The sequence below is a fragment of the Protopterus annectens genome, chromosome 3.part1 (genome assembly GCF_019279795.1).
Source record: "Protopterus annectens isolate FY-2018-M chromosome 3.part1, PAN1.0, whole genome shotgun sequence".
NCBI classification, from domain to species: Eukaryota; Metazoa; Chordata; order Ceratodontiformes; family Protopteridae; genus Protopterus; species Protopterus annectens.
Genome location: NC_056732.1, coordinates 1,734,798,905 through 1,734,826,275, shown reverse-complemented (window position 1 = coordinate 1,734,826,275; position 27,371 = coordinate 1,734,798,905).

Sequence of the window (27,371 nt, the reverse complement as noted above, 5' to 3'; positions counted from 1 at the left end):
CCCACCCTAGCCGTCACGTCCACACAATTGCACACATACCTAACCCATGCCCTAACCCTATCTCACCTAACCCGCCCTAACCCTCATGTCCACACAATCACACACTTAACTGAACCCGACCTGCAACTTTACACCACAGCGCTGAAAATACCGAAGCAACAGAAACGGACAACTGAATTCATTCCCTAGGAAAAAATTTGGTTTTCTGTTGCTTCGATATTTTAAGCTTTCACTGCATAGGGTTCAATATTAGAACATTCGAAGATTTGAAACCTCGATGTTCTAATATAGACCCCATCTACTGCAGTGTCATGCCAATTTCCTAGATAACCAGTTGCATTTACATTACAATGTCTTCTTCGGTGTAACTGGCATCCACCGCAGGGTTTGTTGCTCTTGATGAGGTACTTTACCAGCCAAGACTCGTTCTGTAATTTTATATATCTTTCCTTAACTGTGTAAAATTTGTAGGCCTACAGAATATGTATTGAAATTCCTTTATTCTACAGTTGTACATCACTTAGGATTGTTGTGTAAAATGGTGTCAGTGCTTTATATTTTGTAAAAAGTGTGAACTGGCATGATGGTTCTGCTAATGAAACTATTTCTGCATTGCTTTCATACTGTATTACGACCCAACATGCTAACTGTTGTCATGCACATAACAGTGACCTTGAAATGTGTAATCCCATAGCAGTGCAGTATAAGTCAATACTCATTTATAGTATTGTGGCACAATGCTAACATATATAGTAACACCACTATGCTGTGCTAGGATGTGTGACTTGTGATATACAAATGTGCCCCTATCCATATGTGGCTACAATTTTGTTCCTTGAGTGGACCTGACTAAGGGGCCATAGCTACTTCGCTACTTCTGGTGCTGAGTTCCACCATGGGTTAGCAGGAAGTGCAATATTTTCTTGCTGTTCTGCACAGGGAGTTTTCTGAAACATCTGCTGGGGCAAGAAGATGGGCTTTTACAGGAGATTGATGTCTGCATGATCTTGCCAGTATGGTATGTACTACAGCTGGCATCACTACTCTGGCAAGCAGGGCAAAGGCTAGAGAGAAAGAGAGACAGAGAAAGTTGTAGTGTAAGCATTTTATTGGTACTACCTTCTTCTGGATTCTTACCCATTTGACATGCATGCTTTAAAGTGCATACTTTCTTTTTCAGAATGAGCAGAGCAAGAGCCTAACTTGGTTGGATGTCAGTGAAGACTGGAGCAACCTTCCTAATAGTGCAGTGTGTATGATATCTCTGTCAGTTAGAAGACTGGAGCAACCCTCCTAAAAGTGCATATGTATGATATCTCTGTCAGTTGACTGTACAACTGTGATTGTGTTGCTATCATATGTGTGTATTTTTTATTCCCACTACGTCATATTTCTGCAGGTGCAGTTGTGAAGGAGTTGGAGAACATGAGGACATGCTCAACTTGGTCTGCACTATAAGAACCCTCTGACACTGGGACATAAGTGGTTACATGGTTACCAGGGACACTCTCATCACTAGAGGTTACACGGAGGATTCACTTGTACCCTCTATGACCATTTCTCAGGCAGGTGAAAACTACTCTTTAGAGAATGATACACAGAGGTCTGTCTACTCATTTGTGGAGGCTAGTGGTAGCTGAGAAGTGGTAGAAACTGGATGCCTGTCTCAGCAATATGGAGTGCCTTCTGACATAGTTTATGAAGTAGCATGACTTACAGGCTTTACAAGTCAGGATACCAGGGCAGCAACTAGCTCATAACATTGGCCACCCAGATAAGTGAAGCCTGGGTTTGTTGCCCACTGGGCCAGCATTGCATTCAGTCATGCTACAATCCTACTATACCCTCATGTAGGTGTTTTCCTTACTGTATGTGTCATTCTTCATTACTTTCTCACTCTTACTACTACAATCTATCAACATTCTATATACCTGTGTCCATACATTGTCCTGACCACCTTTGCTGTATCTACTGCCCTTGTGTATTTGAGTCTCTGTTTTATATTTGTTTTTCTGTCCCCCCAGATTTCTCTCTCTGTCAACCCCATTCACAGTCTAACCTCACTACTTTCCCCATCTACTCTTATTTTCTATACATGAAAAAGGAGCATAGCTCTCAACTGCCCAGATTTTCACAGAATGTATAGATTTTTGACTCATACTTTTGTACTATTTCTCATAAACTTGTAGTTTTCTGGCAAATTGGTGGCAACTAATGGAAGTCATTTGATTCTGAGGCTTAAAATCCCTCAGAAAATCAATGTTAATGCAAAACCTGTTTTACTATCAACTTTCTAAGTTTGTAAAAGCAAAATTTAAAAAGTCTCTCTATTTTTGGGGCTTTGTTCCCCCATTATTTGTGTCTTTTTCCAGAGTTCTTGCTCTAAGAGGTTGAAACTTATGAAAATGGACTCTTTCCCTAAAAACAAATTATACTTCCGTCCCCCCCTCACTTTTCATACCTTATGGTTACCCTTGTGAGTTCCCTCTGCTTGCTGGTGTCCCATTGCCTACTCTGTATCTATCCCATCCCCTCCCCATTGATGTGATGAACATGGCTGCACATTGCTGTATGCATGGCTATGCTGCCTTTCTTGTGACAGATAAGGGCACCATGCAGTTAGCTGTGCAGTGCTACACTGTTAGCATGAGAATGCAGCACGTCAGTCATGCTAGCTTGCCTTAATTGTGACCTACATCATTTCAGTCAAATACTGTAGCACTGCTTCAGCCATCTAATGTCCAGCAGCTTAGAACTGCTTCTGTTATTATCACACTTCTCTTCAATTAAATGCTCCCTTATTCAGCCTACTGTCACTATCCAGTGCTTAATAGGCTATGACTAAATATCAGACTCTCCATTCAGTGACCACCCCTTGAAAAGTCTGTACAGTGCTTGCCTTGAACCACAGACCTTATTTTATACTCAGCAACTGCATTTAATGTCTTCCCATTTCTTCTTCTTGTACTGTGAGTAAATTCATTGTGACAGAGCATTTTAATATATATAGATATCGATATGTAAAAACATACTTCTCCTTTAACCATATTTAAGTTCTATACTTTGTTCAAGAGCATTATTTTAAATATGCTCAGTAGTCTAAAAAGCTGAGAGAATGGTGCTTGTTGGATGTGCAGAATTGGTTGTCACTATTCTCAGTGCTATACTGATAAAACTGATTCCATTTTTTCCAGAAAGACTCTCTCACTTGAACATTTAGGAATTTCTGCTAATTTGTTGCACCTTATATGTAAATTGGGATTCTCTGCCACTAGCAAGTAACAATTCCAAAGTATTCTTTCTTTGCTGTCTTCAAATACATGTCCGTGTGTGTATTACAGTTTGCTAGCAATGTGCAAATATGCACATGCGTGTGTCTATGTGTGCGTGTCTTATATACATATATCTGTATATGTAAAGGTACAGATATAACTGAAAAGAACTAACAGCAGAAGAGGAAAAGAAACAAAAAAAATTACTGGATAATGAGTGATTTCACCGAACGACTGCAGTACTATTTTTTTCTCTGAGTCTTGCCATCATGAGAAAAATTATTCTAGGTCTTGCCTCTGAATGATTATCACTGGTTTGCCTAAGCTGATTGCTTCCACAAACAGGTAGCATTGACCTTCTGCTCTTTCTGAACCAGTAAAGCTGTTAAATAAAAGTTTTGCTAATAATAAGGGCAATTGCTTAGAACAATTGATTTTTTGTGAACAGATTTCTAGTTAATTGCCGCTTTTAGAAATAGCCTGCTAAGAGCTTAATTGTGTGATACTGTAGAAATGCTTATTGTTAGTAAATGTTTCCTGTTCATACACACTTTTGTACATCAAAGTGAATTGTTTCTCACCTTCCAATGCCCTCCAATTGCCAAGACTCAACTCATTTCCCTCCTCCCCAAAAAGGTCATGCCCTGAAGTTATATGTGCCATGATATGCATTAACGCTTTGTGGTTTTTTGAAAAATGCAATATTCATTGTAGTCATAGACTACAGAGAGTACATTTCTTTCTGAATTAGTGTGTACTGCCTGAGCTGAAGATCTGTACTATAGAAATTGTCAGGTATTTGCAAAGCCTTTCTTAAATTTGCATGAAATGCCAATTAAATGGGAAATTTTACACATATGAGTACTCCTTGTAAATCAGTGCACAGGTTGAATTGAAAGTCTGCAATATGTAGCTTGTAATATTGCAGAGAGGCATATGTCTTAAACAGCAAGATATACACTTTCTAAAAAATATCTATTTATTTTGTACAATGACATAAGTAAAATTCAAATAAAAAATTGTCATCTGTAGTAAGATTATTTTTTAGGCTGTGTAGTTGGTTAAATACAATTTTTATTCAGTCCTGTTATTTCAAAATGTATTTTCTGTTTATTTTCTGAAGATATATTCTGTCCATGGTGAGGCAAGCTATACTTGGGGGATAAGTGCTACATTCTGAAGGATGATATTCATTTCCAATAGTCCTGGCTATACATACATCATTTCCTTATATTTTCATAAAACACACCCACCTGCTCCTCCAATAATTCAGTGTTAGTACATTTTATTTAAGAGGGTCCCACTGTGATTTTTTGGAGATGGATACCCCATCATCAAATTTTTTTTTCAGCAAACACACTGAAGAGTGTACCTGTGGCCACATCCACTAAGGACAATCACAAGACCTTCTTCGCATACGACCTCAGTCTCAAAGGTAACTCCCAAATCTGCTCTGAACTGGTGGTCAAGAATACCATATACACAAATGCCATAGATATAGCCAACTTGCTGGCAGACAAGTTCAGTGAAAACTTCATCCCCTTGTCCCCCCATCAGTAAACCAGGACATCCCCAGCACCTTCCCCCCTCCCCTCATCAGCAGGGAGCAGGTTATTAATGCCCTCTCAAAGGCAAAAATACAGCCTCCATGGGACCCGACAACATCCTTGGCTGTGTCCTACATGAACTCAGGCAAGAGGTCTAAGCACCACTAGGCACCCTGTTCAACCAAAGCCTGTGCACCAGCTTCATCCCAGCAGAATGGAGGACAACCACTGTCATCCCTCTGCATAAATGTGGAGCATCCACTGACCCAGGCAATTATAGGCCCATCAGCCTAACTAGCCTGATCTAGAAGGCCATGGAACACATTATCATGGACATTATAAACAAGGACATTGGCAACCCCCAAACGCTTGATCCCACAATCTTTGGTTTTGTCAAAGGCAGATCATACCTGCTAAACTTGGTCGCCTTCTTCAAAACAGTCCTAAAAGCCACGAATGAGGGCAAAACAGTGCACACTGCCTACCTTAACCTAGACAAAATCTTCAACATTATTCCCCACTCAGGCATAATAGATAAACTCTCCCAGCTATGCATCAACCCATATGTTCCCAGATGGGTAGCTAACTGGCTCACTGATAGAATCCACTCAGTCAGAATAGGGGAAGCCACTTCTAGTAGTAGACCCGTAACAAGCAGCGTACCCCAAGGATCATCTATCTATCTATCTATCTATCTATCTATCTATCTATCTATCTATCTATCTATCTATCTGTGTATCTGTTAAAATCTCTGTCTTACTAGGTTGCTAATCTAGTTTCCTTTCTTTGTCTCTCACAGAAGAGCACACGACTATTGTCATGAATCCAGAGACAATTTTTTGGCAGCAATTTTTCTTTCTTTCTTTCTTTCCACATAATTCATGTTTTTAAGCAATAGCATTTTACCAAAGGTTAATATAAGCTCAGAAATGAAATACAGTCCATGCATAACCTTTATGTATAATAATTTCTCTGAGGTAAAGGTGCATGCTTATGACCTACAGCTGAAAGGCAGGAAAATGAGATCCACTTGAAGCAAGGTTAGTAGGCATTGATCTGTCTAACTGCACACAGGTGATAAAAGGTGCTGACAGTGAGGATTATTGGAACACAGTAAAAGAACAGGTGAAAAAAAAAAGTGTTTAGCTGGCCTGTGTGGTCTGGCCGCAGCTGTGTGTGTGTGTGCAAAGAAAATGCTCTTTGGCCATAGACAAATTGACAGCAGCAATCTCACAGGCAGTATTTGCATGAAACAGATTCCATCACTTTTGCTTGAAGCAACCTCTGGGGTACAAGTTATTTCAGGCTGATATGACATCATCCTGAGCAGAGTCTGAAGGGCAAATGCACATTGTGCTAATGGCATAGAGCACCGATCAGTGCTGATAAATTTAACACTGGAGTTTCTGGTGATTTGTGTGGGTTACTATCGACCAAGAAAATTTAAGAGCTCTGCAAACCAGATTATTTTTTTTTAATTAGGACCAATTCATTTTTTTTCTTTCTTTTATCATTATCTTATAGGCTTGGTAACATATTTTGTCATTAGCCGAAGGAAAATCTTTCAAATGAAAAGATGCCACACGTGCACACTAAACACTTTGTGCCTGAAAGAAGTCTATGTGCTGTGTTCCGTGCTATTGAAATGCAGCAGGAGTCAGTATTAGTCACTGACTCACAGGCAACAAGACTACCAATCAATGCAAATACTGATACAGATGTGTGTTGCTTTGCTCACTGCAGTCACCATATTGTAGCAGATATATATGAATACAGCAGCAGCAGAGCTTTTCTCATATTAATCACTGTAGTTTGCCTGGCAAATATGTGTCTTATAGTATACAGTCAACAATAATGCCAAGATATGTGGGATAATGAATAACACTAAGACAGGAGTGGAAATCCTTTGTGTCTGTTTTGTAAAATGCTGAGTAATATAGAACTGGTTTTATATACTTCATGGCAAGCCTATTTTTCTCTGACAGCTAAACTCAGATGCTGCAAGGCAACCTATATTAAAAGCAGCTAGAGCTAGAGAAATGACTGCAATAGCTATGAACTGAAATGTGTGACTGCAGAAACAGGTAGAAACTTTGTTAGCAACTACCCCAAAAAGCAAAGGTTCACCACTAGAAACTTGTAGAACATATGACAGGAAGGTCTTTAGTAAGTTCAAAGAGATATCACTTGCTGCAAGCTGTAGGTTTGATACCTGTGAAACCAACTCACTGATTCAGTACAACAAACAGACTAACAATGATTATATATGGGAAGGTGCTACACAATTTCTTTCTATAGTGCCATATGGCACATATCCCTGTGAAGAATATTAAGGCTATGAGTAAGGCTAAAAAAAAACATAGAACAGAGTACTTTGCAAAACTGTGTGAAGATTGGTGCCATGTGGGGTGGGGCCAACACAGAGACACAAGTACAAGGATGTACTCACAGTGAAGATAGCTGACCATCAGCCACAGGAGTAGCATGGGCCATGTCGATAGTAACCCTCACAAACATCAACACCCAGGCCATACGTTGCACTGATTATCTCTGCTATAGTGCTGGTGGCATCTGCCTCTGCCTGGATGACTATCCTGCACATTCTTTCTATAATGCCCATCATGGTACCTATGTGAAATAATGACCAGGAGGCATGGCAGTGATGGCCACTAGCTCAGTACTCCAGACTACTGTTCACATGGTCAGAGGAGATGCCATAGCTTATAGCAAGTGCTCAGCCAGGGGATAAAGCTGCTCACTGTATAGGAGTGTCAAGATGGCCACTAGCCCAGTGGTCCAGACTAATGTCCCCATGGTCAAAGGAGATGCCATAGCTCACAGCAAGTGCCCAGCCAGGGGACAAGGCTGCTCACTGTATAGGAGTGCCAGGCATGACCTGTTGTTCCAGCAGTGCATCAGGTTCCACAGTCAACAGGGTTGTGTTACTGGATGTGGGTGGTGGCGTGCTCTCCACAGTCACTGCTGTCAATATTGGAACTGTGCTCTAAGACTATGCTACTATCATGCTGCCATCACAGCCAGTGCCTAAAGCAGCACTTACATCAGGAATGCTGTAGTCCATGATAGAGGACCCTAGAACCATACTACCTGTGATAGGAGACAGATAAATGTCCCTCTGTAGTATTACTAATATGTGATACTCCTACCGCCTTTTTGATGTACCAATGGTATTGATACCGAGCTATGCAACAAATCTGCATTGCAGAAGTACCTGTAAAGATGATAAGGTGGTGTTCAGTATCCCTGAGCATATATCACAGGGCTGTCCTTAAATTGTGTTACTGACAGAAGGTAATACAATCCTGGTGTATTCCAAACAGAGATGCAGAATGGTGCACCCAGTTTGGCTCTAACAGCCAAGCTTCTTATAGGTAACAAGGTCTTTTCCATCAGCCAGACAGGGATAACAGGAACCCTGTGGTGCTTAGGGTGGTTTGTGATTATGGACCCTCACTCATAGCATTCTTTCTCTCTTGTGCAGTAGCATGAACCTTCTGGCAGGCATGCAGGGTCATGTGAGTTCCCCTGTGATGGAACTGATGGGATACCTTGTTGTGTTCCCCTTCACTTTCATTTTTTTTTCCAACTTACTTCTCACGTGACAATGGAAGGCCCAGTGTCTCTTTAATGTTTCTATTACCTGCAATCTAGCCTTCATAAAGGGCCTGTAGTATCATTTCTGTCTGCCATCAGGAACTCTTCCTCTCCATAGGCACCATGTCTCAGCCCTTGCATGTGAACCTACAGCTATGGTCTGATTGGACAGAACACTTCAGGCTCTTGAGGTTGTTCAGCAAAGTTACCTAGGCTTTGAGATCACTCATAGGATCATAGGAAGTTACTAGGATATTGGCCATTGAGGCCCTTATAAGCCTAGCCAAGAGTTTAGCCCATGTATAGACAAATCAACACTCGATGCTTCTGTCCAGCAGGGACACGGGTGGAATCAAAGGGATGTATTTTCTATTTCCCATCCAGTTATCCAGGTTATGCTTAAAAAGGGGTAAAGAGGTACTCTGCTTGACATAGAAAGGAAGTCTATTCCACAGATGGGGGAGTCTCTGGGACACAAATCTGTCCCACCAACAAGTCCTATTGATGTCACAGACCAGGTTGAGGCCCCCCATGTGGGTAACTCAAGTGGAGCCTGACTTGCGGATATGCAGGCTTGACTTGTGAATATGCAGGCTTTGCTAGGTACATGCCGAATGGGGCATTGAACTCAATAACGGATCTTATAAAGAAAGAATACAGGGATGTTATGACCTCCTTGTCCCTGGATGAGATACCATTACTTATGAAGTGGGCCATGTAAAAAGCTTTCTGTACAACAGAAGCAACGTGGTGGTCAAAAGTCAGGTTGCTATCAATCTGGGTCCCCAAATCCCTCACGACTCGCTGCATGCTTAGGATGTTGTTATTAATGTGATAATTTGTGAGGATGTCACTCTCCCCAAAGGGGATGATGATGCTTTTTTTGTATTCAACTTGAGGCCATGTTTCTGGCACCAGTCACTAGGGGAATTGATAACAGCGCCCAGCAAAATAATTACCGCTGTCAAGTCTAGAACCTGGGACCCCATCAACTATAGCCTAGGGCATTAGCCCACTAGGCCACTCAACTCAGACTTGTAGCACTCAGCTGTAACTCTTGCAACTCATGCACTAGTTGCATGCTGTACAGATAGGGGAAATGGTTTGGTGGTATTTATTCCTGTAGCACACTTACTGTTGTAATGTTTGTAGGGCCTGAATATTGTGTTTTATTGGCTATTCCATAGTTAACATCATTTTACCTGTTCAGGGACTCCAATGCCATCTAGTATAACACACATTAGTGATAACTACTTTTATTTTGTGTTTATCTCTTGTTACTATTGTCCTCTTTTTATTTTTATAGGTTCTTCATTGTTTTGTTTCTTAACATTTATGTTAAAATTTTATACAACCTCTGCTATGATACTGGATGCAGTACATAAGAGGCCATCACACAGTGCACCTGCTTTGCCAACATCTACTCTGTCGCCATCTATCTCCAGGCCAGTATCTCTGCAAGGAGATGTAAGTCATCCAGCAGGAAGTGACCTGGAGGGTTTCCTAGTGCTCCTTGATAGTCTGTTTCCAATGGGACCCATTATGTCACCTGGAAGGAAATGGAAAATCCTGTGGGCGGTCTCAATAGACTGGTGGCTGTACACCTGCATTGACATCTTCGTGCATGAATTATACAAATGTCAGAGTTCCACATCCGCCTGGCCCTCAGCACTAGGTCAACAGTGCCTGAACCCAGTCATGAGGACAGTTATGGAAGTGACTGACTTCAAGTTGTGTATGACACTGTGAAGCTTTGCAGTCAGTTATGCCCAGCTGTATTCCCCATCATAGTGATCCTGATCTTTGTGCATCACTTCCCTCAGTCTTCCTATCAGGAGCTATTCTCTCCCATTCTGTCTGTGTCTCCCAGCCCCACTTGTGTCAGCACCTATGCAGCTGGCCTTTGTCTAGCTTTTGCATTTGTTTCTGCCTCTGCTACCATCCCTATATGCTTTGTCCTGCTCACATCTTCCTCATGCTACATTTCCCACTAGCCTTCTTGTATCTGTGATAAAATTGTCATCTCTCTGCCCAAAAGTACACCTTTGCTTCCCCAATCCCATACCACTCTTCCTTTCCCTCTTCCTTTTGTGTGTTCCTCTGTTTGCTTCTCCTCCTTTCTAACTTACCTGTATACCTCTTCCCTTCCCATGTATATATAAAAATAGTATGGACTTAGCTGCATAGTCCTTTTTAAGGCTCTCAGCAGTGCTTGCTTGTAATTGCCCACATGAACATGCATCACTGCGAGCATGCTACATGTATACCACTGAGCTGATTAGGTCAGGTGAACAACATTGTTTTTACGATAACATATTCCCTTATTAGTCTAATCCCATCATGTTGTATCACTCATACAACATAGGTAACTCAGTATGAATTGCAGAAGTAGTCAATGCTAGGCACATTATGGATACTGTGAGCAGCACTTCTGGCTAACATTAAAGATTGAAACAATACTAATTTCACAAACTTTAATCATGCTTTGACTTATGAATGTGATCCATTCCTGCCATGGTATTAGAAACCCAAAAGTTTTAAAGAAATTAAAAAGAGGTAATCCACTTCAGGCCACACTAAACTGCTTTGCCAGAGATATTTTGCCTTTATGCAGAAGCATGAGTGATTTTACTGAACCCAGCACCAGGTCTTTCTGTAAACCAGTATCATCAGTCTTGGTAGCAGTGACAAGTTAGTAGCATTTCAGCTTTATTATCCACAAAACTGTATTCAGTACAGAAATAGTATGAGGTTGTGGTATACAGAAGTGTAGCTAGGGTGGGGAGAAAGGGCAAGGTGCTAGGGGACACATTTGACAGATGTCGGGTGGATGGTAGTGCAATACTGGCATTCATTTCCATACCAGGATTTCTGAATACTAGTACGGAAATTAATTCCAATACTGCTATATTGTTTTTGCGTTCAGGACTAAAGCATGCTTTTGTATTGTATACCTTGTAACTATCCACTTGTTATAAATATAGCAAGTGGCTTGCTACAGTTTTTAACAGTTGAAGACTAGACTATTCCTGTTTTGTTTTTTATTGTTTTGTGGGCCACAGAGGACCTGGTGCTTCTTAGGAGAGAAGTGAGTAACACCTGATCATCAAGAATGGAATTTTCTTTTTGTACCTAAACGTAGAGTTGATAGGTGCTAGATCAAGGAGAGGCACCAGGAACTAGATGAGCTAGGTATGGCTCTGGTGGTCTGCATTTCCCAAATCCACAGTGGCACACTCCTCCTAAGTATATAAATATATATATATATATATATATATATATATATATATATATATATATATATAGTTTACTACCAAAATGTTGAAGTGGATTCAATTGAATCCACTTTGATGAAGTCTCGATCCATGTTAGCACTTGTTCCGAGGTCGAATTCGGAATGTAGTTTGACAATGTCAGAATTCGGCATTGTGACATTCCGTGGACATGGGTCAATGATACGATCATTTGACTGAGTCTGCTTCAACATTTTGATAGTAAACTATAAATATATATATATATATATATATATATATATAATGTGTGTGTGTGGTGTGTGCATCTATTATCTATATTTATATGCACACACACATGAACACTTCTAGCTATCTGTTTTGTGGTTGTTTATTAATGAAGAGTCATAGTTCAGTTTTTAAGTCTACTGTAATAGTTTTATATATGCTTAAGTTAAATGTGTATTAATTGCTTACTTGGATTATCTGTACAGAAACAATTATTGTGGGAAAGAAATATTTAAACTAACTATGTAGGTAATAATTCAATTCAGAATTAATTTCATCATCTTTCTGTTTCTGGAATATTACCTTTAGCAGTTTTTTTTTGGACACTGTCTGGTCTTGTTTTGAAGGAGTGTGGACACTTGAAATCTCAACAGCATCTCAAGATTTATTTACTCAAAGCAGTTGTTTCAGCAAGTAGAAGTGGTATACTGTAAAGCACAATCTGTATTTATGGAAATAGTCCCAACAGACTTACACCTACTGCTACTGTATGTGACATCTCATTCAATTTGTAAAACACCTTAAAGCATTTTCTTTCAGAAAGTAATGTGGATGCGCATGTATATGGATGATATATCAAATAATCAGTGTAGTTTGGGGATAAATTATTAAAGCATATTTTTTGTCTGGCAGTTAGGACTGAGAATTAAGGCCATGAGCTGTTACCAAGCTGCTTGTTACAGTCCACTGCTTTATTTCTTCAGTATCCATTTTCCTACTGTGTGACTGAGCAAGTCACTCAAACAGACAGTGCTCCAAGACCTAGTCTGGAAAAGCTTAATATGGATCAGGGTTCTATACTACATAATAAATTAAAACAACATACATTGGGTGGTCAACTACAGATGACCCACAACATACAAACACAGTATATCTGTGTAGGAAATACTGGGTGGTATAGAGATGCAAGCAGTCCCAATAGTGGGCTTTCTTCCAGTAGCTACAGTGCAAATATACAGCAACATATATTACTGATGGGTTATATGTAGGTAACAATAGTAGAGACAGTTTTGTGTACCTAAGCTTTGCTCATAGGTTCATAGGTAGGTACTAGGCTATCTGCCCAAGGGCATTTATAAGCCTAGCCAGAATGTGTTGGCTTTCGCTTCCCTTTTAGATTAGTTTCCTGAGCCTCTGTCCAACAGGGCCATTGAAGTGATCCCAGGGGTAAATTTACAATTTCCCATCCACTCATCAAGATTTCTCTTGAAGAGAGTCAGTGAGGGGCTTTGCCTAACATAGATTGGGATACTATTCCAGAGCGAGGGAAGTCTCTGGGACAGGAAACTATCCCTCCAGCATGTCCTATTTATTGTTGTGCTGAGGTTTAAATCCCTGGAGCATGTGGCTCTAAGAGATTTGGTTTTCTTGAGGTGGAGCATGTCCATTAATTCTGGGTTAGACATGGCCTTGTACGTCAGGCAGAGATCACTTCTGAGTAGGTGGTAAGCAACCGAGTAGAGCTGGAGGTTCTTTAGTCGAGCTGCATAGGGCATCTGTTTGAGGCCCACAATCCTCTTGGTGAGGTACTTCTGTGGTCTTTCCAGCTGTTGCAGGTATCGAGTAAGGTACATCCCAAATGGGGCATTGTACTCTATTATGGCCCTGATGAGCAATGAGAAGAGGGGCACAATGACCTCTCTTGATCCAGATGTGAACCCTTTTGTGATTAGGTGGACTACATAGGATATTCTAACCACTTTGGCAATGTGATTATCAAAGGAGAGGTTGCTATCTACTTGGGTCCCCAGATCCCTAATTACATCTTCCGTACTTAGTGGATTACCACCTATGTGGTAGTTCGTGGCCACTTTGTTTTTCCCAAAGGGGATGACTATGCACTTTTTGGCATTTAGCTTGAGGCCATGGTTCTGACACCAGGTATTTGTCTCCGTGAGACCCTTCTGGAGGATGTCTGTGTCAGCCGGAGAGTCGATTATGGCCCCCAGTTTGCAATCATCTGTGAACTTGGTCAGCCATAGTCCTTCCATGCTTGCCTGTACCTCAAAGAAGTATATACCGAACAGGAAGGGTCCCAGAACTGAGCCCTGTGGGATGCCACTTGTAACTGGTTTAGAGTCGGACATGGCACCCGCAACTCTGACCATGTGAGTTCTATCCATTAGCCAGTTGGCAACCCGTCTCATGACATAGGGGTTAATGTTCAAGCTGGTAAGCTTATCTATAATGCCAGAGTTGGGAATGGTGTCGAAGGCCTTTGCAAGGTCCAGGTAGGCTGTGTGGACTACCTTTCCCTCATCTAATGCCTTGGTAACTGTTTCAAAGAAGTCAACTAGGTTTAGGAGGCAAGATCTGCCTTTAACAAAGCCAAATTGGGTAGGGTCCAGTGTCTGGAGGTTCCCAATGGCTCTGTTAATGAGTTCCATGATGATGCGCTCCATAGCTTTGCAGACCAGGCTAGTCAGGCTTATGGGGTGATAGTTCCCAGGATTTATTTATTATTTATTTATTTATTTACATTTGTTGACCGGGAGTGCCCGACTGGACGTAGGTCCATTTTCAGCGGAGGCCCGGGGAGAAAAGCTCCTCAGTTAAAATAAACAGACAGTAGTTACATTGGATTACATAGCGATTAACAATTTAGCATAGCAATTACTTACAACATATTTACAGATGAAGAACATAGTACATCAGTTGACAACTAGAATCTTTATCTATGAAGTACATAACAGACATCAACAAATGTTACAATGAGAAGCTCCTGCTGTATAATAAGTACTAGGCTTATGAGCATCTGAGCTTGCTACAATAAAGGTACTTAGTGGAGTGGAAAGAAAGGTAGTGGTTGGATGGGGTGGGTGATATTAGAGTAGGAGTTGCAAGGGCATAGCCAGCATGTTTTTAGGTGCGCTTTTAGTAAAGTTTTGAAGTGGGTGCATGATGGTATGGAGGTAATTGTGGGTTGAAGGGAGTTTCATAATTTGGCTATGGTCCAAGAGAATAGTGCTTCACCAGCAGAGTTATTGGCTTTAGTGATGTGCAAGTGATTGTTGTTGCTGGATCTTAGTGGTCTGATGGTGCGATAGGGTTGGAGTAGATTCTGGAAGGATGGGACATTTAGTGGATGGTTTACTAGTTTGTGGGCGAGTGAGAGTTGATACCAGTGAAGGAGGTGAGGGAGTTCAAGCCAGCTCAGTTCAGCAAGTGAGAGACAGTGGTGACTACGTTAGGATGTCCCTGTGGCGAATTTGGTGATTTTGTTGTAGCAGGTCTCTAGCTTGTTTAGATCGCATTGCCTTAGGTTGGTATATATTGGAGAGGCATAAAGTAGGGTGGAGATAAGGTGGGAGTTTGCTATTGAAATCTTTGCTGCTTTGGTGAGAAATTGTTTATTTCTGTATAATGCTCCTAGTTTTTTGTGGACTTTTTTATGGTCATGGATATGTGAATGTCAAATTTTAGTTTATTGTCTATTTCCACTCCTAGCAATTTGGTGTGTTCAGTTGGGTATATAGTGGTGTTGTCTTTTGCTGTGATGTTAAAGTGAGAGTTGTTTTGAGTATGTTTGGTGGGTTGGAAGATGAGTAGTTTAGTTTTGTTTGGGTTGAGTATTAACTGGGCATCGGATAACCAAGTTTCAACAGAGGAAAAGGCTTTCTGTGTGACTTTTTGCAGTTTGGGTAGGGACTGGGCTGAGCAGATGATGTTTGAGTTATCTGCGCATTGTATGAGTGTGCCATGTTTGATGGCAGAGGCTAGATTATTGGTGTAAAGAGAGAAGAGTAGGGGATCCATTGTGGCACCACCTTTGTGAAGCAGGATAACTGTTGCTGTGTGCCATTCTTTGGGTACATAGCCTGTGGTAAGGCTGAGTTTGAACAGTGAATTTAGGTGAGGGTTTAGTTAATTTTGGAGCTCATGTAAGACGCAGCCTGGAATACCATCCAGTCCCATTGATGCTGAGATTTTGGCTTTAGAAAGGGCTGTTTTCACCTGTGTGTCTGTGATGTCTGAGGCTCTACATTCTTCTGGGATGGACACGGACCCTTTTGGGGGAGAGGGGGGGTAAAGTTTGCACTGAACCTGTCAGCCAGGATGTTGGCAATGTCAGATGGTTGTTTATTTTTTGCCATTTTACACTAGCTCAGAGCAGATCTGAGAGTTGCCACCTAGATTCTTGACATAGCTAAAGAAGGCTTTGTGATTATCTTTAGAGTCTTTGGCAATTTTTCTTTCGAAGCTGGCCTTGGATGATTTTATGAGGCATCGTAGTTTCTTGCTAATACTGAGCAGGGATGCCTTTCCTTTTTGGGATTTTGCTCCATCATGTAATAGTTTCCTCCTTCTGTTGTATAGCTTATTTATGGCCGGGGTCCACCAGACTGGTTTCCTCTTTTTGGAGGAGTGAGTCTTGGTTTTACTTGGGATGGCTCGATCCATGCATTCCTGTAGGTGCTCATAGAATGCATTTGTAAAGGATTCTGCGGTTTGGGCAGCTTTATCCTTTAGCAAGGGGGCTTTGAAACTTTCCATCTCGGTCTTGAGAAGTGTGAAGTTTGCTTTTGAAAAGTTTTTCACAGTGGTTTCCTTGACTGGGGGTGGGGTCGAGATGTGGATATTCCAGTGTGATTAGTTTATGGTCTGATCTTACCAGCAACGGGTTTACCTCTGGTGTGGAACATTGATCCCCCATGTTGGTGATGATCAGGTCCAATATGTTGTCACCTCTTGTGGGAGTGGTGACCAGTTGTTCCAGGCAGTTTGAGTTTATAAACTCTAGAAAGCATTGTGCAAAGGAGTTTGTACTTGAGTAGTTTTCCCAGTCAATGTTTGGGTAGTTGAAATCACCCAATATCATGGTGTTTGGTAGGACCTTCATATTTTCCAGTGTTCTCAGGAATGCTGAGTGGGGGTCCTGAGACAAGGTGGGTGATCTGTAGCAAGTTACAATCTGAAAATCAGCTTTGCCCACTGTTAGTTGCACATGGATGGTCTCTGAGGCCTCGTGCTGTGCGACTAACCTGGAGGTGTGGGTATCCTTGATGAAAATGGATAGACCCCCGCCTTTTGTATTTCAGTCTGGGTTCTGGGGCCGAAAGGTATGGTATTAGTTATAGCCTGGTAGTGCTGGGGTGCTCTCTGGAGCCTTGAACCAGGTCTCTGTTACTGCACAGATATCTATTCTCTCCATACTGAGGAGTGCCTCGAGTGCATGCATTTTGAAGTTTAGACTTCTGGCATTGAGTAGCATTACCCTCAGTTTTTGGTTACTTGTGTTGTTTATGGAGTTGGGTTTGTCTTTTGAGCCTTTCCTAAAAAAGGCACTATGGGGGTGGCAAGAGCCTTGGCCAGAATTTGAAAGCCTAAGGGAAACAGGTGCAAGCCATCTCTGGTGAAGCAACGTGACTTGTCGAGCATATCATCCCAGGCTGAGAGACACTGGAGCCCCTTTGAATGACACCAATAGCTTAGCCAATTGTTAAAATTGATCATTTTATCTTTATACTGTGGCATCATTCTTGGTGAGGGCAAGATGATACTCAGGGTCAGGGTCATACCGGCCTGGGCTACATGATTAGAGAGCTCCTCTATGTCTCTTTTCATGGAGTCCAGAGAGGTACATCTCAGGTCATTCACACCAATATGGACAATGACAGAGTCATATTTGTACCTGTTTTGGAGTGACCTGAGTGCTTGTGTTATGTGGCAGATCCTGGCACCCGACAGGCAGCTTACAGTAACCTTCTCCTTGTTCAGTCTAGTGAGTGGGATGTCTGTGTATCTGACAATAGAGTATCCTATTACTAGTGTATTGGGTGTGTTATTTAGCCTTAAGGGCTGTGATTGTGTGGCACACTGACTTTGTGAAGTATGTGATACGTGGTTGTTGTTGGGGGGTGGAGGTTGCTTGGATGTATGCTTTGGAGGTCTCTTCTGCTTTGGCAGATTTTTATTTAGAGCCTCCGAGTATGTTTTTGTGTATTTATGTTTGTTGTTTGCTGGTGCAGATATGACTGGTCTATGTGAGACTGGTACTGTGGTGCAAGTGTTTCCCTTCTCCTCATGACTGACTGTTCCAGTCTTGGGTTGAGAGAGCTTGGCCTCTAGTTTGGCTGTATAGTTGCATCTCTCACATACATTTGTGTTTGTTGGAAGGACGAGAGGGTTGTCTTTGTCCATGAGGCAATTGTAACATTGTCTCAAGATGCCCAGATTCACCAGCTGGGCTGGAGAGTACACCTGAAACTGCCCTTTGGACATGCCTAAACAGATAAAGTGAACTTTTTTACTGATTGTCCGGTAGAGATGAATAGGGAGCTCTGTACTTCTGTATAGTACAGGGGGGTGTAGTGCTAGCGTTTATTAGTGCTTACTAAGAGATTTGAGCAAGTGCTGGACTGTAAAAGGAAAGGTTTGAGTGCTTAAGTTTAGTGTTTGACTAGTTCCAAGGGAAAAATTGAAGAGCAGACTTCGTGGAGCCAGGAATAGTTTAACCCTAGCTAACCGGCACTGCGCGGTGCTGCCCATCATGCAAAACCATGCAAAACTGCGCAAATGCGGGTTTTAAAGCAGGGAGATGAAAGAGACAGAAATTAGCCCAAAATGGCCAAGAAACTACTAGTTGCTGGGCTGAGACAACTCCTCCAGGGACAGGTCCCACTCTCACTGGTGAACAGAGAAACTTCCTTCTATCCAAGTAAGGAATGGGCAACACAGGAACTTGTACCACAGCCCTGAATTCAGCAGTACCTGAAAACTGGACAAGACTAGTTTAGAAAAGGCGGGAAACAAGAATATTTTTTTTTTTCTTTTTTTCACCAAAATACAGTAACTTGCTCTAAAACACTTTAAATGCACAGACAAGGCTAGCGCACTTGAGTGTGTAGCCTGCAACAGTTAAACAGATGGTTAGAACACAAAAATGACTGTAAACGACTTTAACAAGTGCAATTAGAAAAAAATAAGTACAATTTGCAGCAAAGATGAGCTTTTTAGAACACAAAAATGCTAGGAAAATGCGTTTTAGGCGAAATTAGCAGTCAATAGCAAAAAATGCAGAGAAATGCTACTTAATCAATCCAAAGTCACTCTTTTGTCACTATGCTGCCTGTAGGACTCTGAATTGTATACAGGTGCAAAACTGCGCAAATGCGGGTTTTAAAGCAGGGAGATGAAAGAGATAGAAATTAGCCCAAAATGGCCAAGAAACTACTAGTTGCTGGGCTGAGACCACTCCTCCAGGGACATATAGGCTGCTCAAAGCTCCCCACTCTCACTGGTAAACAGAGAAACTTCCTTCTATCCAAGTAAGGTATGGGCAACACAGGAACTTGTACCACAGCCCTGAATTCAGCAAAACCTGAAAACTGGACTAGACTAGTTTAGAAAAGACGAGAAACAAGAATAATTTTTCATCTTTTTTTTTCTTTTTTCCACTAAAATACAGTAACTTGCTCTAAAACACTTTAAATGCACAGAAAAGGCTAGCACACTTGAGTGTGTAGCCTACAACAGTTAAACAGATGGTTAGAAAACAAAAACGACTGTAAATGACTTTAACAAGTGCAATCAGAAAAGTCTCACATGTAAACTACAGCAGAGAAATACACCATACACAATTCAACAGAACACTAGGTGACTCCTCAGGGCTGTGTCTTACTTTAAATATACTTCACTGCTGCCAGAAACTTACTTCAAAACTGTTAGGCTGGTACTGCTGATTCTGGTCTGTTACTGTGTGTGGTTTGGCATTTAAGATGTTAGCACATCCTGTTAAGCCATAAGTATACAGCAGTTTGTGCAGTATGCATTCAAGTGAGGGCAGGTTCCACATATGTCTCTGAATCACTATATTTTGATGAAATGCTTGTATGACAGGATGTGCAGCAAGGTCTGAGGACTCATGCATACTGCCCATGCACGTGCATGCACATTATGCTTCAAGGTAGCACTACATTGCAATTTGTGTGATTCAGAAATGATATTACCTGCATGAATTGTAGCCTGCTATTTGCTTTTATATGACATTCATTGTGATGGCTACCAATATTATTATCCCAAGAAGACCAGCTTGCACTAAAGAAAACAAAATCCTCCTCTCTCCTGCACAGCCATTTCAGGGTGCAGCTGCTGAGATCCTGTATGGGTCCATTTAATTAGGTGGGTGTCTGCTTTAACCTGGCTAAGCTTTTGACTGAGGCTACTGGCTCCCCAGTTGAGTCATCACTGCAGACATTGGTATGATGATCTGCAGTGCCACCACCCTGCAGATCTCCCACTTTGGGAAGCACAAGTTAAAAAGGAACTTGAAATTGTAGAGTAAGTTTTTGGCATTGCTGCTGCTTTTTTTTGACTGCACGTTTAAAATGTATTTTTTATTCAGAGCACTGTTGCTTATAAAGCTTATCTGTGCTATACCTGATCATCATCATCATCATCATCATCTTCTTCTTTTGGCTGTTCCCGTTAGGGGTCGCCACAGCAGATCACCTGTTTCCATTTCTTCCTGTCCTCTGCATCTTGCTCTGTCACACCAACCACCTGCATGTCCTCTCTCACCACATCCATAAACCTTATCTTAGGCCTTCCTCTTTTCCTGTTACCTGGTAGCTTCATCCTTAGCATCTTTTTCCCAATATACTCAGCATCCCTCCTCAGCACATGTCCAAACCAACGTAATCGTGCCTCTCTGGCTTTGTCTCCAAACCTTCCAACCTGGCCTGACCCTCTAATATACTTATTCCTAATCCTGTCCACGCTCGTCACACCCAGTACAAATTTTAACATATTTAATTCTGCCACATCCAGCTCAAACTCTGCCTTTTTGTCAATGCCACTGTCTCCAACCCATATAACATAGCTGGTCTCACTACCCTCTTGTAGACCTTCCCTTTCACTCTTACAGGTACTCGTCTGTCACAAATCACTCCTGACACTCTTCTCCACCCACTCCATCCTGCATGTACTCTCTTCTTCACATCTCTTCCACACTCACTGTTACTCTGAACTATTGACCCCACGTATTTAAACTCATCCACCTTCACCACCTCCACTCCTTGCATCCTCACCATTCCTCTATCCTCCCTCTCATTCATGCACATATATTCTGTCTTAGTCCTGCTGACCGTCATTCCTCTTCTCCCTAGAGCATATCTCCATCTCTCCCGGGTCTCCTCCACCTGTTCCCTACTCCCACTACAGATCACAATGTCATCTGCAAACATCATAGTCCACGGGGACTCCTGTCTGATCTCGTCTGTCAACCTGTCCATCACCACTGCAAATAAGAAAGGGCTCAGAGCTGATCCTTGATGTAACCCCACCTCCACCTTAAACGCATCTGTCACTCCCACCGCAGACCTCACCGCTGTCACACTACCCTTGTACATATCCTGTACCACTCTTACATACTTTTCTGACACTCCTGACTTCCTCATACAATACCACAACTCCTCTCTAGGCACCCTGTCATATGCTTTCTCTAAGTCTACAAAAACACAATGCAACTCCTTCCGACATTCTCTGTACTTCTCCATCAACACTCTCAGAGCAAAGATCGCATTTCTAGTGCTCTTTCCTGGCATGAAACCATACTGCTGATCACTAATCATCACGTCCCTTCTTAACCTTGCTTCCACTACTCTTTCCCATAACTTCATGCTGTGACTAATCAATTTAATCCCTCTGCAGTTACTACAGCTCTGCACATCAACATTATTCTTAAAAATCGGTACCAAAACACTTTTTCTCCATTCCTCAGGCATCCTCTCACTTTCCAAGATTTCTTTAAACAATCTGGTTAAAAACTCCACTGCCATTTCACCTAAACACCTCTGCTTCCACAGGTATGTCATCTGGGCCAACAGCCTTTCCATTCTTCATTCTCTTCATAGCTATCCTTACTTCCTCCTTGCTAATCCATTGTACTTCATGATTCACTATCCCTACATCATCTAACCTTCTCTCCCTCTCATTCGCTTCATTCATCAACCCCTCAAAGTACTCTTTCCATCTCCTCAACATGCTCTCCTCGCTTGTATGTTTCCCTCATTATCCTTTATCACCTTTACCTATTGCACATCTTTCCAAGCTCAGTCCCTCTGTCTAGCCAATCGGTACAGGTCCTTTTCTCCCTCCTTAGTGTCCAACCTTTCATACAACTCTTCACAGGTTCATAGGTTCATACTAGGCTATCTGCCCTAGGGCATTTATAAGCCTAGCCAGAGTGTGTTTGGCTTTCGCCACCCATTTTAAATTAATTTTGCTATGCCCTTTTTCAAGGTTAGTATACTGTGCCTCTGTCTAACAGTGACACAGAAGTGATACCCGGGGTAAACCTACGATCCCCCATCCACTCATCAAGATTCCTCTTGAAGAGAGTCAATGAGGGACTCTGCCTAACCTGGACTGGGATTTTATTCCAGAGTGAGCGGAGCCTCTGGGTTATGAATCTGTCCCTCCAGCATGTCCTATTTATTTCAGTGCTGAGATTCAAGTCTCTCGAGCTCATAGCTCAATGGCATTTGGATTTTCTAAGGTGCAGCATGTCCATTAATTCTGGGTTGGACATGGCTTTATACGTCAGGCACAGATTGCCTCTGAGCAGGCGGTATGCCACTGAGTAGAGCTGGAGTTTCTTTAACCGGGCAGCATATGGCATCTGTTTGAGCCCTTTGATCCTCTTGGTGAGGTACTTTTGGGGTCTTTCCAGTTGCTGCAGGTGTCTGGTAAGGTACATCCCAAAAGGGGCATTGTACTCAATTATGAGCTTGATGAGGGATGAGTAAAGAGGCACGATGACCTCCCCTGATCTAGATGTGAATCCCTTCATGATTAGGTGGGCTATATACAATGTTTTTCTAACCACTTTGGCCACGTGGTTATCAAATGAGAGATTGCTATCAACTTGGGTCCCCAGGTCCCTAATTACTTTGTTTTTGCCAAAGGGGATGACTATACACTTTTTGGCGTTTAGCTTGAGGCCATGGCTCTGGCACCAGTTGTCTCTTTCTATGAGGCCCTTTTGGAGGATGCTTGTGTCGACTGGAGAGTCGATTATAGCGCCCAGTTTGCAGTCATCTGTGAACGTGGTCAGCCACAGTCCTGTGTTGGCCTGTACCTCCAAGAAATATATACCGAACAGGAGAGGTCCCAGGACTGAGCCTTGTGGGATGCCACTTGTAACTGGTTTGGCGTCTGACATGGCTCCAGCAATTCTAACCATGTGGGTTCTATCCTTGAGCCAGTTTGCAACCCATCTAGTGACATAGGGGTTTATATTTAAGCTGGTGAGCTTATCTATAATGCCCGAGTGGGGTATTGTATCGAAGGATTTTGTGAGGTCCAGGTAGGCTGTGTGGACCACCTTCCCCTCGTCAATGGCCTTGGTGACTGTTTCAAAGAAATCAACCAGGTTTAAGAGGCAGGATCTGCCCTTAACAAAGCCGAACTGGGTAGGATCCAGTGTCTGTATGTCCCCAATATCTTTTTTTATGAGGTCCATGATGATCCTTTCCATAGCTTTGCAGACCAAGCTAGTCATGCTTATGGGGCGATAGTTTCCAGGATCCATTGAGGCACCACCTTTGTGAAGAGGGACCACTGTTGCTGTACGCCACTCTTTGGGTACATATCCTGTGGTGAGGCTGAGATTGAACAGTAGTTTTATGTTTGGGTGTAGCTCTTCTTGGAGTTCATGTAGGACGCAGCCCGGGACACCGTCTGGTCCCATTGATGCTGTGTTTTTTGCTTTGGAGAGGGCGGCTCTTACCTAAGTATCTGAGATGTCAGGGGGGCAGCTATTTGCCCTTGTGGTGGGGAGGGGGGGGGAGAAGTTTGCACTGAACCTGTCAGCTAAGATGTTGGCAGTCTGTGGGTTCGGTGTACTTTTTGCCATTTTGGACTAATTCTGAGCATATCTGGGAATTCCCACCCAGGTTCCTAACATAACTAAAGAAAGCCTTGTGATTATCCTTAGTGTCCTGTGCAATTTTTCTCTCGAAGCTGGCCTTAGACGATTTTATGAGTGCCCGTAGTTTTTTGCTAACACTGATCAGAGATGCCTTCCCTTTTTGGGATTTTGCTCTATCATGTAGTAGCTTCCTCCTTCTATTGTATAGTTTGTTTTTGGCTGGGGTCCACCAGACAGGATGTCTGCCTTTGGAGGATTGGGTCTTGGTTTTATTTGGGATTGCATGATCCATGCATTCCTGAAGGTGTTCATAGAATATGTTTATAATGGATTCTGCGGTCTGGGCCGTATTTTCCACAGGCCCGGGGGCTTTGAAGGATTCCACCTCGGTTTTGAGGAGTGTGAAATTTGCTTTAGAGAAGTTTTTCACTGTGGTTTTCTGGGCAAGGGGTGGGGTCGGGATGTGAATATCCAGTGAGATTAGTTTATGGTCTGATCTTACCAGTGAGGGATACTCTTCTGGTCTGGAGCATAGAGTCCCCATGTTGGTGATGATCAGGTCCAGTATGTTTTCCCCTCTTGTGGGAGTGGTAACATGTTGTTCCATAGCATTTGAGTTTATAAATTCTAGGAACCTTTGAGCTACGGTGTTGGAGCTAGAGTAATGCTCCCAGTCTATGTTTGGGTAGTTGAAGTCACCCAATATAATGGTGTTTGGAGAGACCTTCATATTTTCCAGTGTTCTCAGGAAGGCCGAGTGGGGTTCCTGGGAGGGTGGTCTGTAGCAGGCTATAAACTGGAAGGCAGTTTTACCCACTGTTAGTTGCACATGGATAGTCAGGTGTGTTGTTTAGCCTTAAGGGCTGTGACTGTTCGGCACACTGGCTTTGTGAGCTATGTGTTGCATGTGTTTTGTTTTGGGGTAGTGGCTGCTTGGGTGTCTGCTTTGGAGGTCTCTGCTGCTTAGGCAAATTTTTATTTAGAGCCTCCGAGTATGTTTTTGTGTGTTTATGTGTTTGGTTTGCTGTCGTGGTAGGTCTATGTGAGACTGGAATTGTAGTGAGTGTGGTTTCCTTCTCCTCCTGACAGGTTTCACCAGTACTGGGTTGAAAGAGCTTAGCCTTCAGTTTGGCTATATGGTTGCATCTCTCACGTGTGTTGGAATTTGTTGGGAGGAGGAGAGGGTTGTCTGTGTACATGAGGCAGTTGTAAAATTGCCCCAGATTCACCAGCTGGACTGGAGAGGAGATTGACAACTGACCTTTGGACATGCTAGAATAGTATTGGGAATTCCTTTATAATTGAAAAAAAAAGGGCCAATGGGGAACAAGGTACTCAAGGGAAGTTTGTGAGGGTGTAGTGCTTTTAATTTTTTAGTGCTGATTTACATAATTGCTTTAGTGAGCAAGTGCCAGGTAACTTAAATGCAATGCGTTACAGGTAACTTAAATGCAAAAATGACAAACAGTAACTTTCTTTCAAGTGAAACAAGGAAATAAGTACAGTAAGCAATGCAGATGTCACTAGGGATCCACAGAAGCACTGAAAAGCTACGTTTTAGGTGGAATTAGCATTTCAGGGAAAGAACAAGCAAACAAGCATACAAACAAAGTTAGATTCAGCAGGCCTGGATCTAGTCTATGCTACAGCAAACAAGGTATACCAATTTCAGTAAGAAACAGTTCAAATATGCAGGCACTATAAGCCTTTAACCAGAAATTCCCAGCTCAGAAGGGCAGAATCCAGCCTCTACTCCCACAAGAGTGCAGACCACGAACCTTCTTAATGTAAAATAACTGGCCTGAAGCCCAAGTGCTTAAACCAGAACTAATACACTTTTAGAATAACAGACACCGAGCCCTCAATCAGCAGTTCCCAGCTTAGAAGGATGTAAGCTACCTGTCCTGTCACCACAGTGCAGGCCACAAACCTTCCTAATGTAAAACAACTAATCTGAGCCCAAGTGATTAATCCAAAAGACTTAGAATGATAGCTACACAAGTTACTACCAAGCAGTAATAAATACAATTGAATACTTTAAAGAATGCCTGGATTAGTGCTCAAGTTATACAAACAAAGCTAGATTCAGCAGGCCTGGATCTAGTCTATGCTACAGCAAACAAGGTGTACCAATTTAGTAAGAAACAGTAAGTAATATGCCTTATCCTTAGCCTTCGCCACCTCTCTCTTTGCCATGTACCTCATCTCCTTATACTCCTGTCTACTTTCCTCATCTCTCTGACAATCCCACTTCTTCTTTGCCAACCTCTTTCTCTGTATACTCTCCTGTACTTCCTCATTCCACCACCATGTCTCCTTGTCGTCCTTCCTCGGTCCAGATGTGATACCAAGCACCTTTCTAGCCGTCTCCCTTACTAGCTCTGCTGATGCTTATCTATATTTCATGGTATTTCTACATATTGTAGGGTTAAGAATAGCTGTTTAGTTGTGAGGCTTTGGGCACCATGTCAGGCCTTTGCTGTCTTACACTTACATGTGGGACTTTATCTAAGTTGCAAGACTATGGACATATTTCAGGGCTTCTACTGTCTAAGTATATGTGAGCTTTAGTTTAGTTGTAAGGCTGTAGATACATTTCCAGTTTGTAATATCATACACATATAGGGCTGTGGATTAGTAGAAAAGCTGTGAGCACATTTCCAGGTTTCTACTATCATGCATGTGGGAAAGTAACTTTACAATGATGTCTGTATCTCAACTACATTTGTACCTTATCTTTCAGCACAGGTAGAGCTAGAGCCCAACAATGTTGGTTGCTGGAAGATACAGCTTCCAACAGGCATAACAGGATTAGTTTGAATCATACTGTACTATGTGAATTGTATCATTTGTAGAACATTGTTACTTTCCTCATTGTGTCCCTCATTGCACTTCATAATGATACAAATTAACTACAGGTATTTCAGCTGCTGCTGCTGTCCCATCATACCTTTGGTGGGTGAGAAGGCATTAAGCGTCCTACCTGGGAGGGGTTCTGACTTGTCTCAGGCAGAAGGCCGGGCTTAATCACCAACTGGAGCCCAGCCCTCCATGCGGCAGTTAGTGTAGGAGGTGATTGATGGTGCAGTGGTCCACTGGATGGCACCACCTTGCACATCTTGAACTTTATTGCAAAAACACTCAACCAGTGGGGTCCTTCCGTTGAGCCATAAAAGAGATTGAGATCCAGCCAAAGACCAATCAAATCTCTCTTAGACTTCTGATGAGTCCAGTTGTTATCCCTCTGGATGGGTCAGAAGGTAGCATGGTGCCCATCTCCTAAACTATTCCTAGTCATGTGTGTCCCCATCCTGCTGTGCCATAAGCCACCTCTTGAGGATTGTCCACTCTTCTCCATCCACATCTATCTGTCCACTGTTTGTCTCTGTCCAGCCCATATCCACCTTCCTAAAGTATACAATTCCATCCATGATTGTCTGTATTATTTTGTGTTTTTATACCCCCCACTGATTATCTTTCCCCACTTATCACCCTTCACATCATCCCTACTCTTCTGTATATAAAAAACAGAGTGCCTATCCCCACA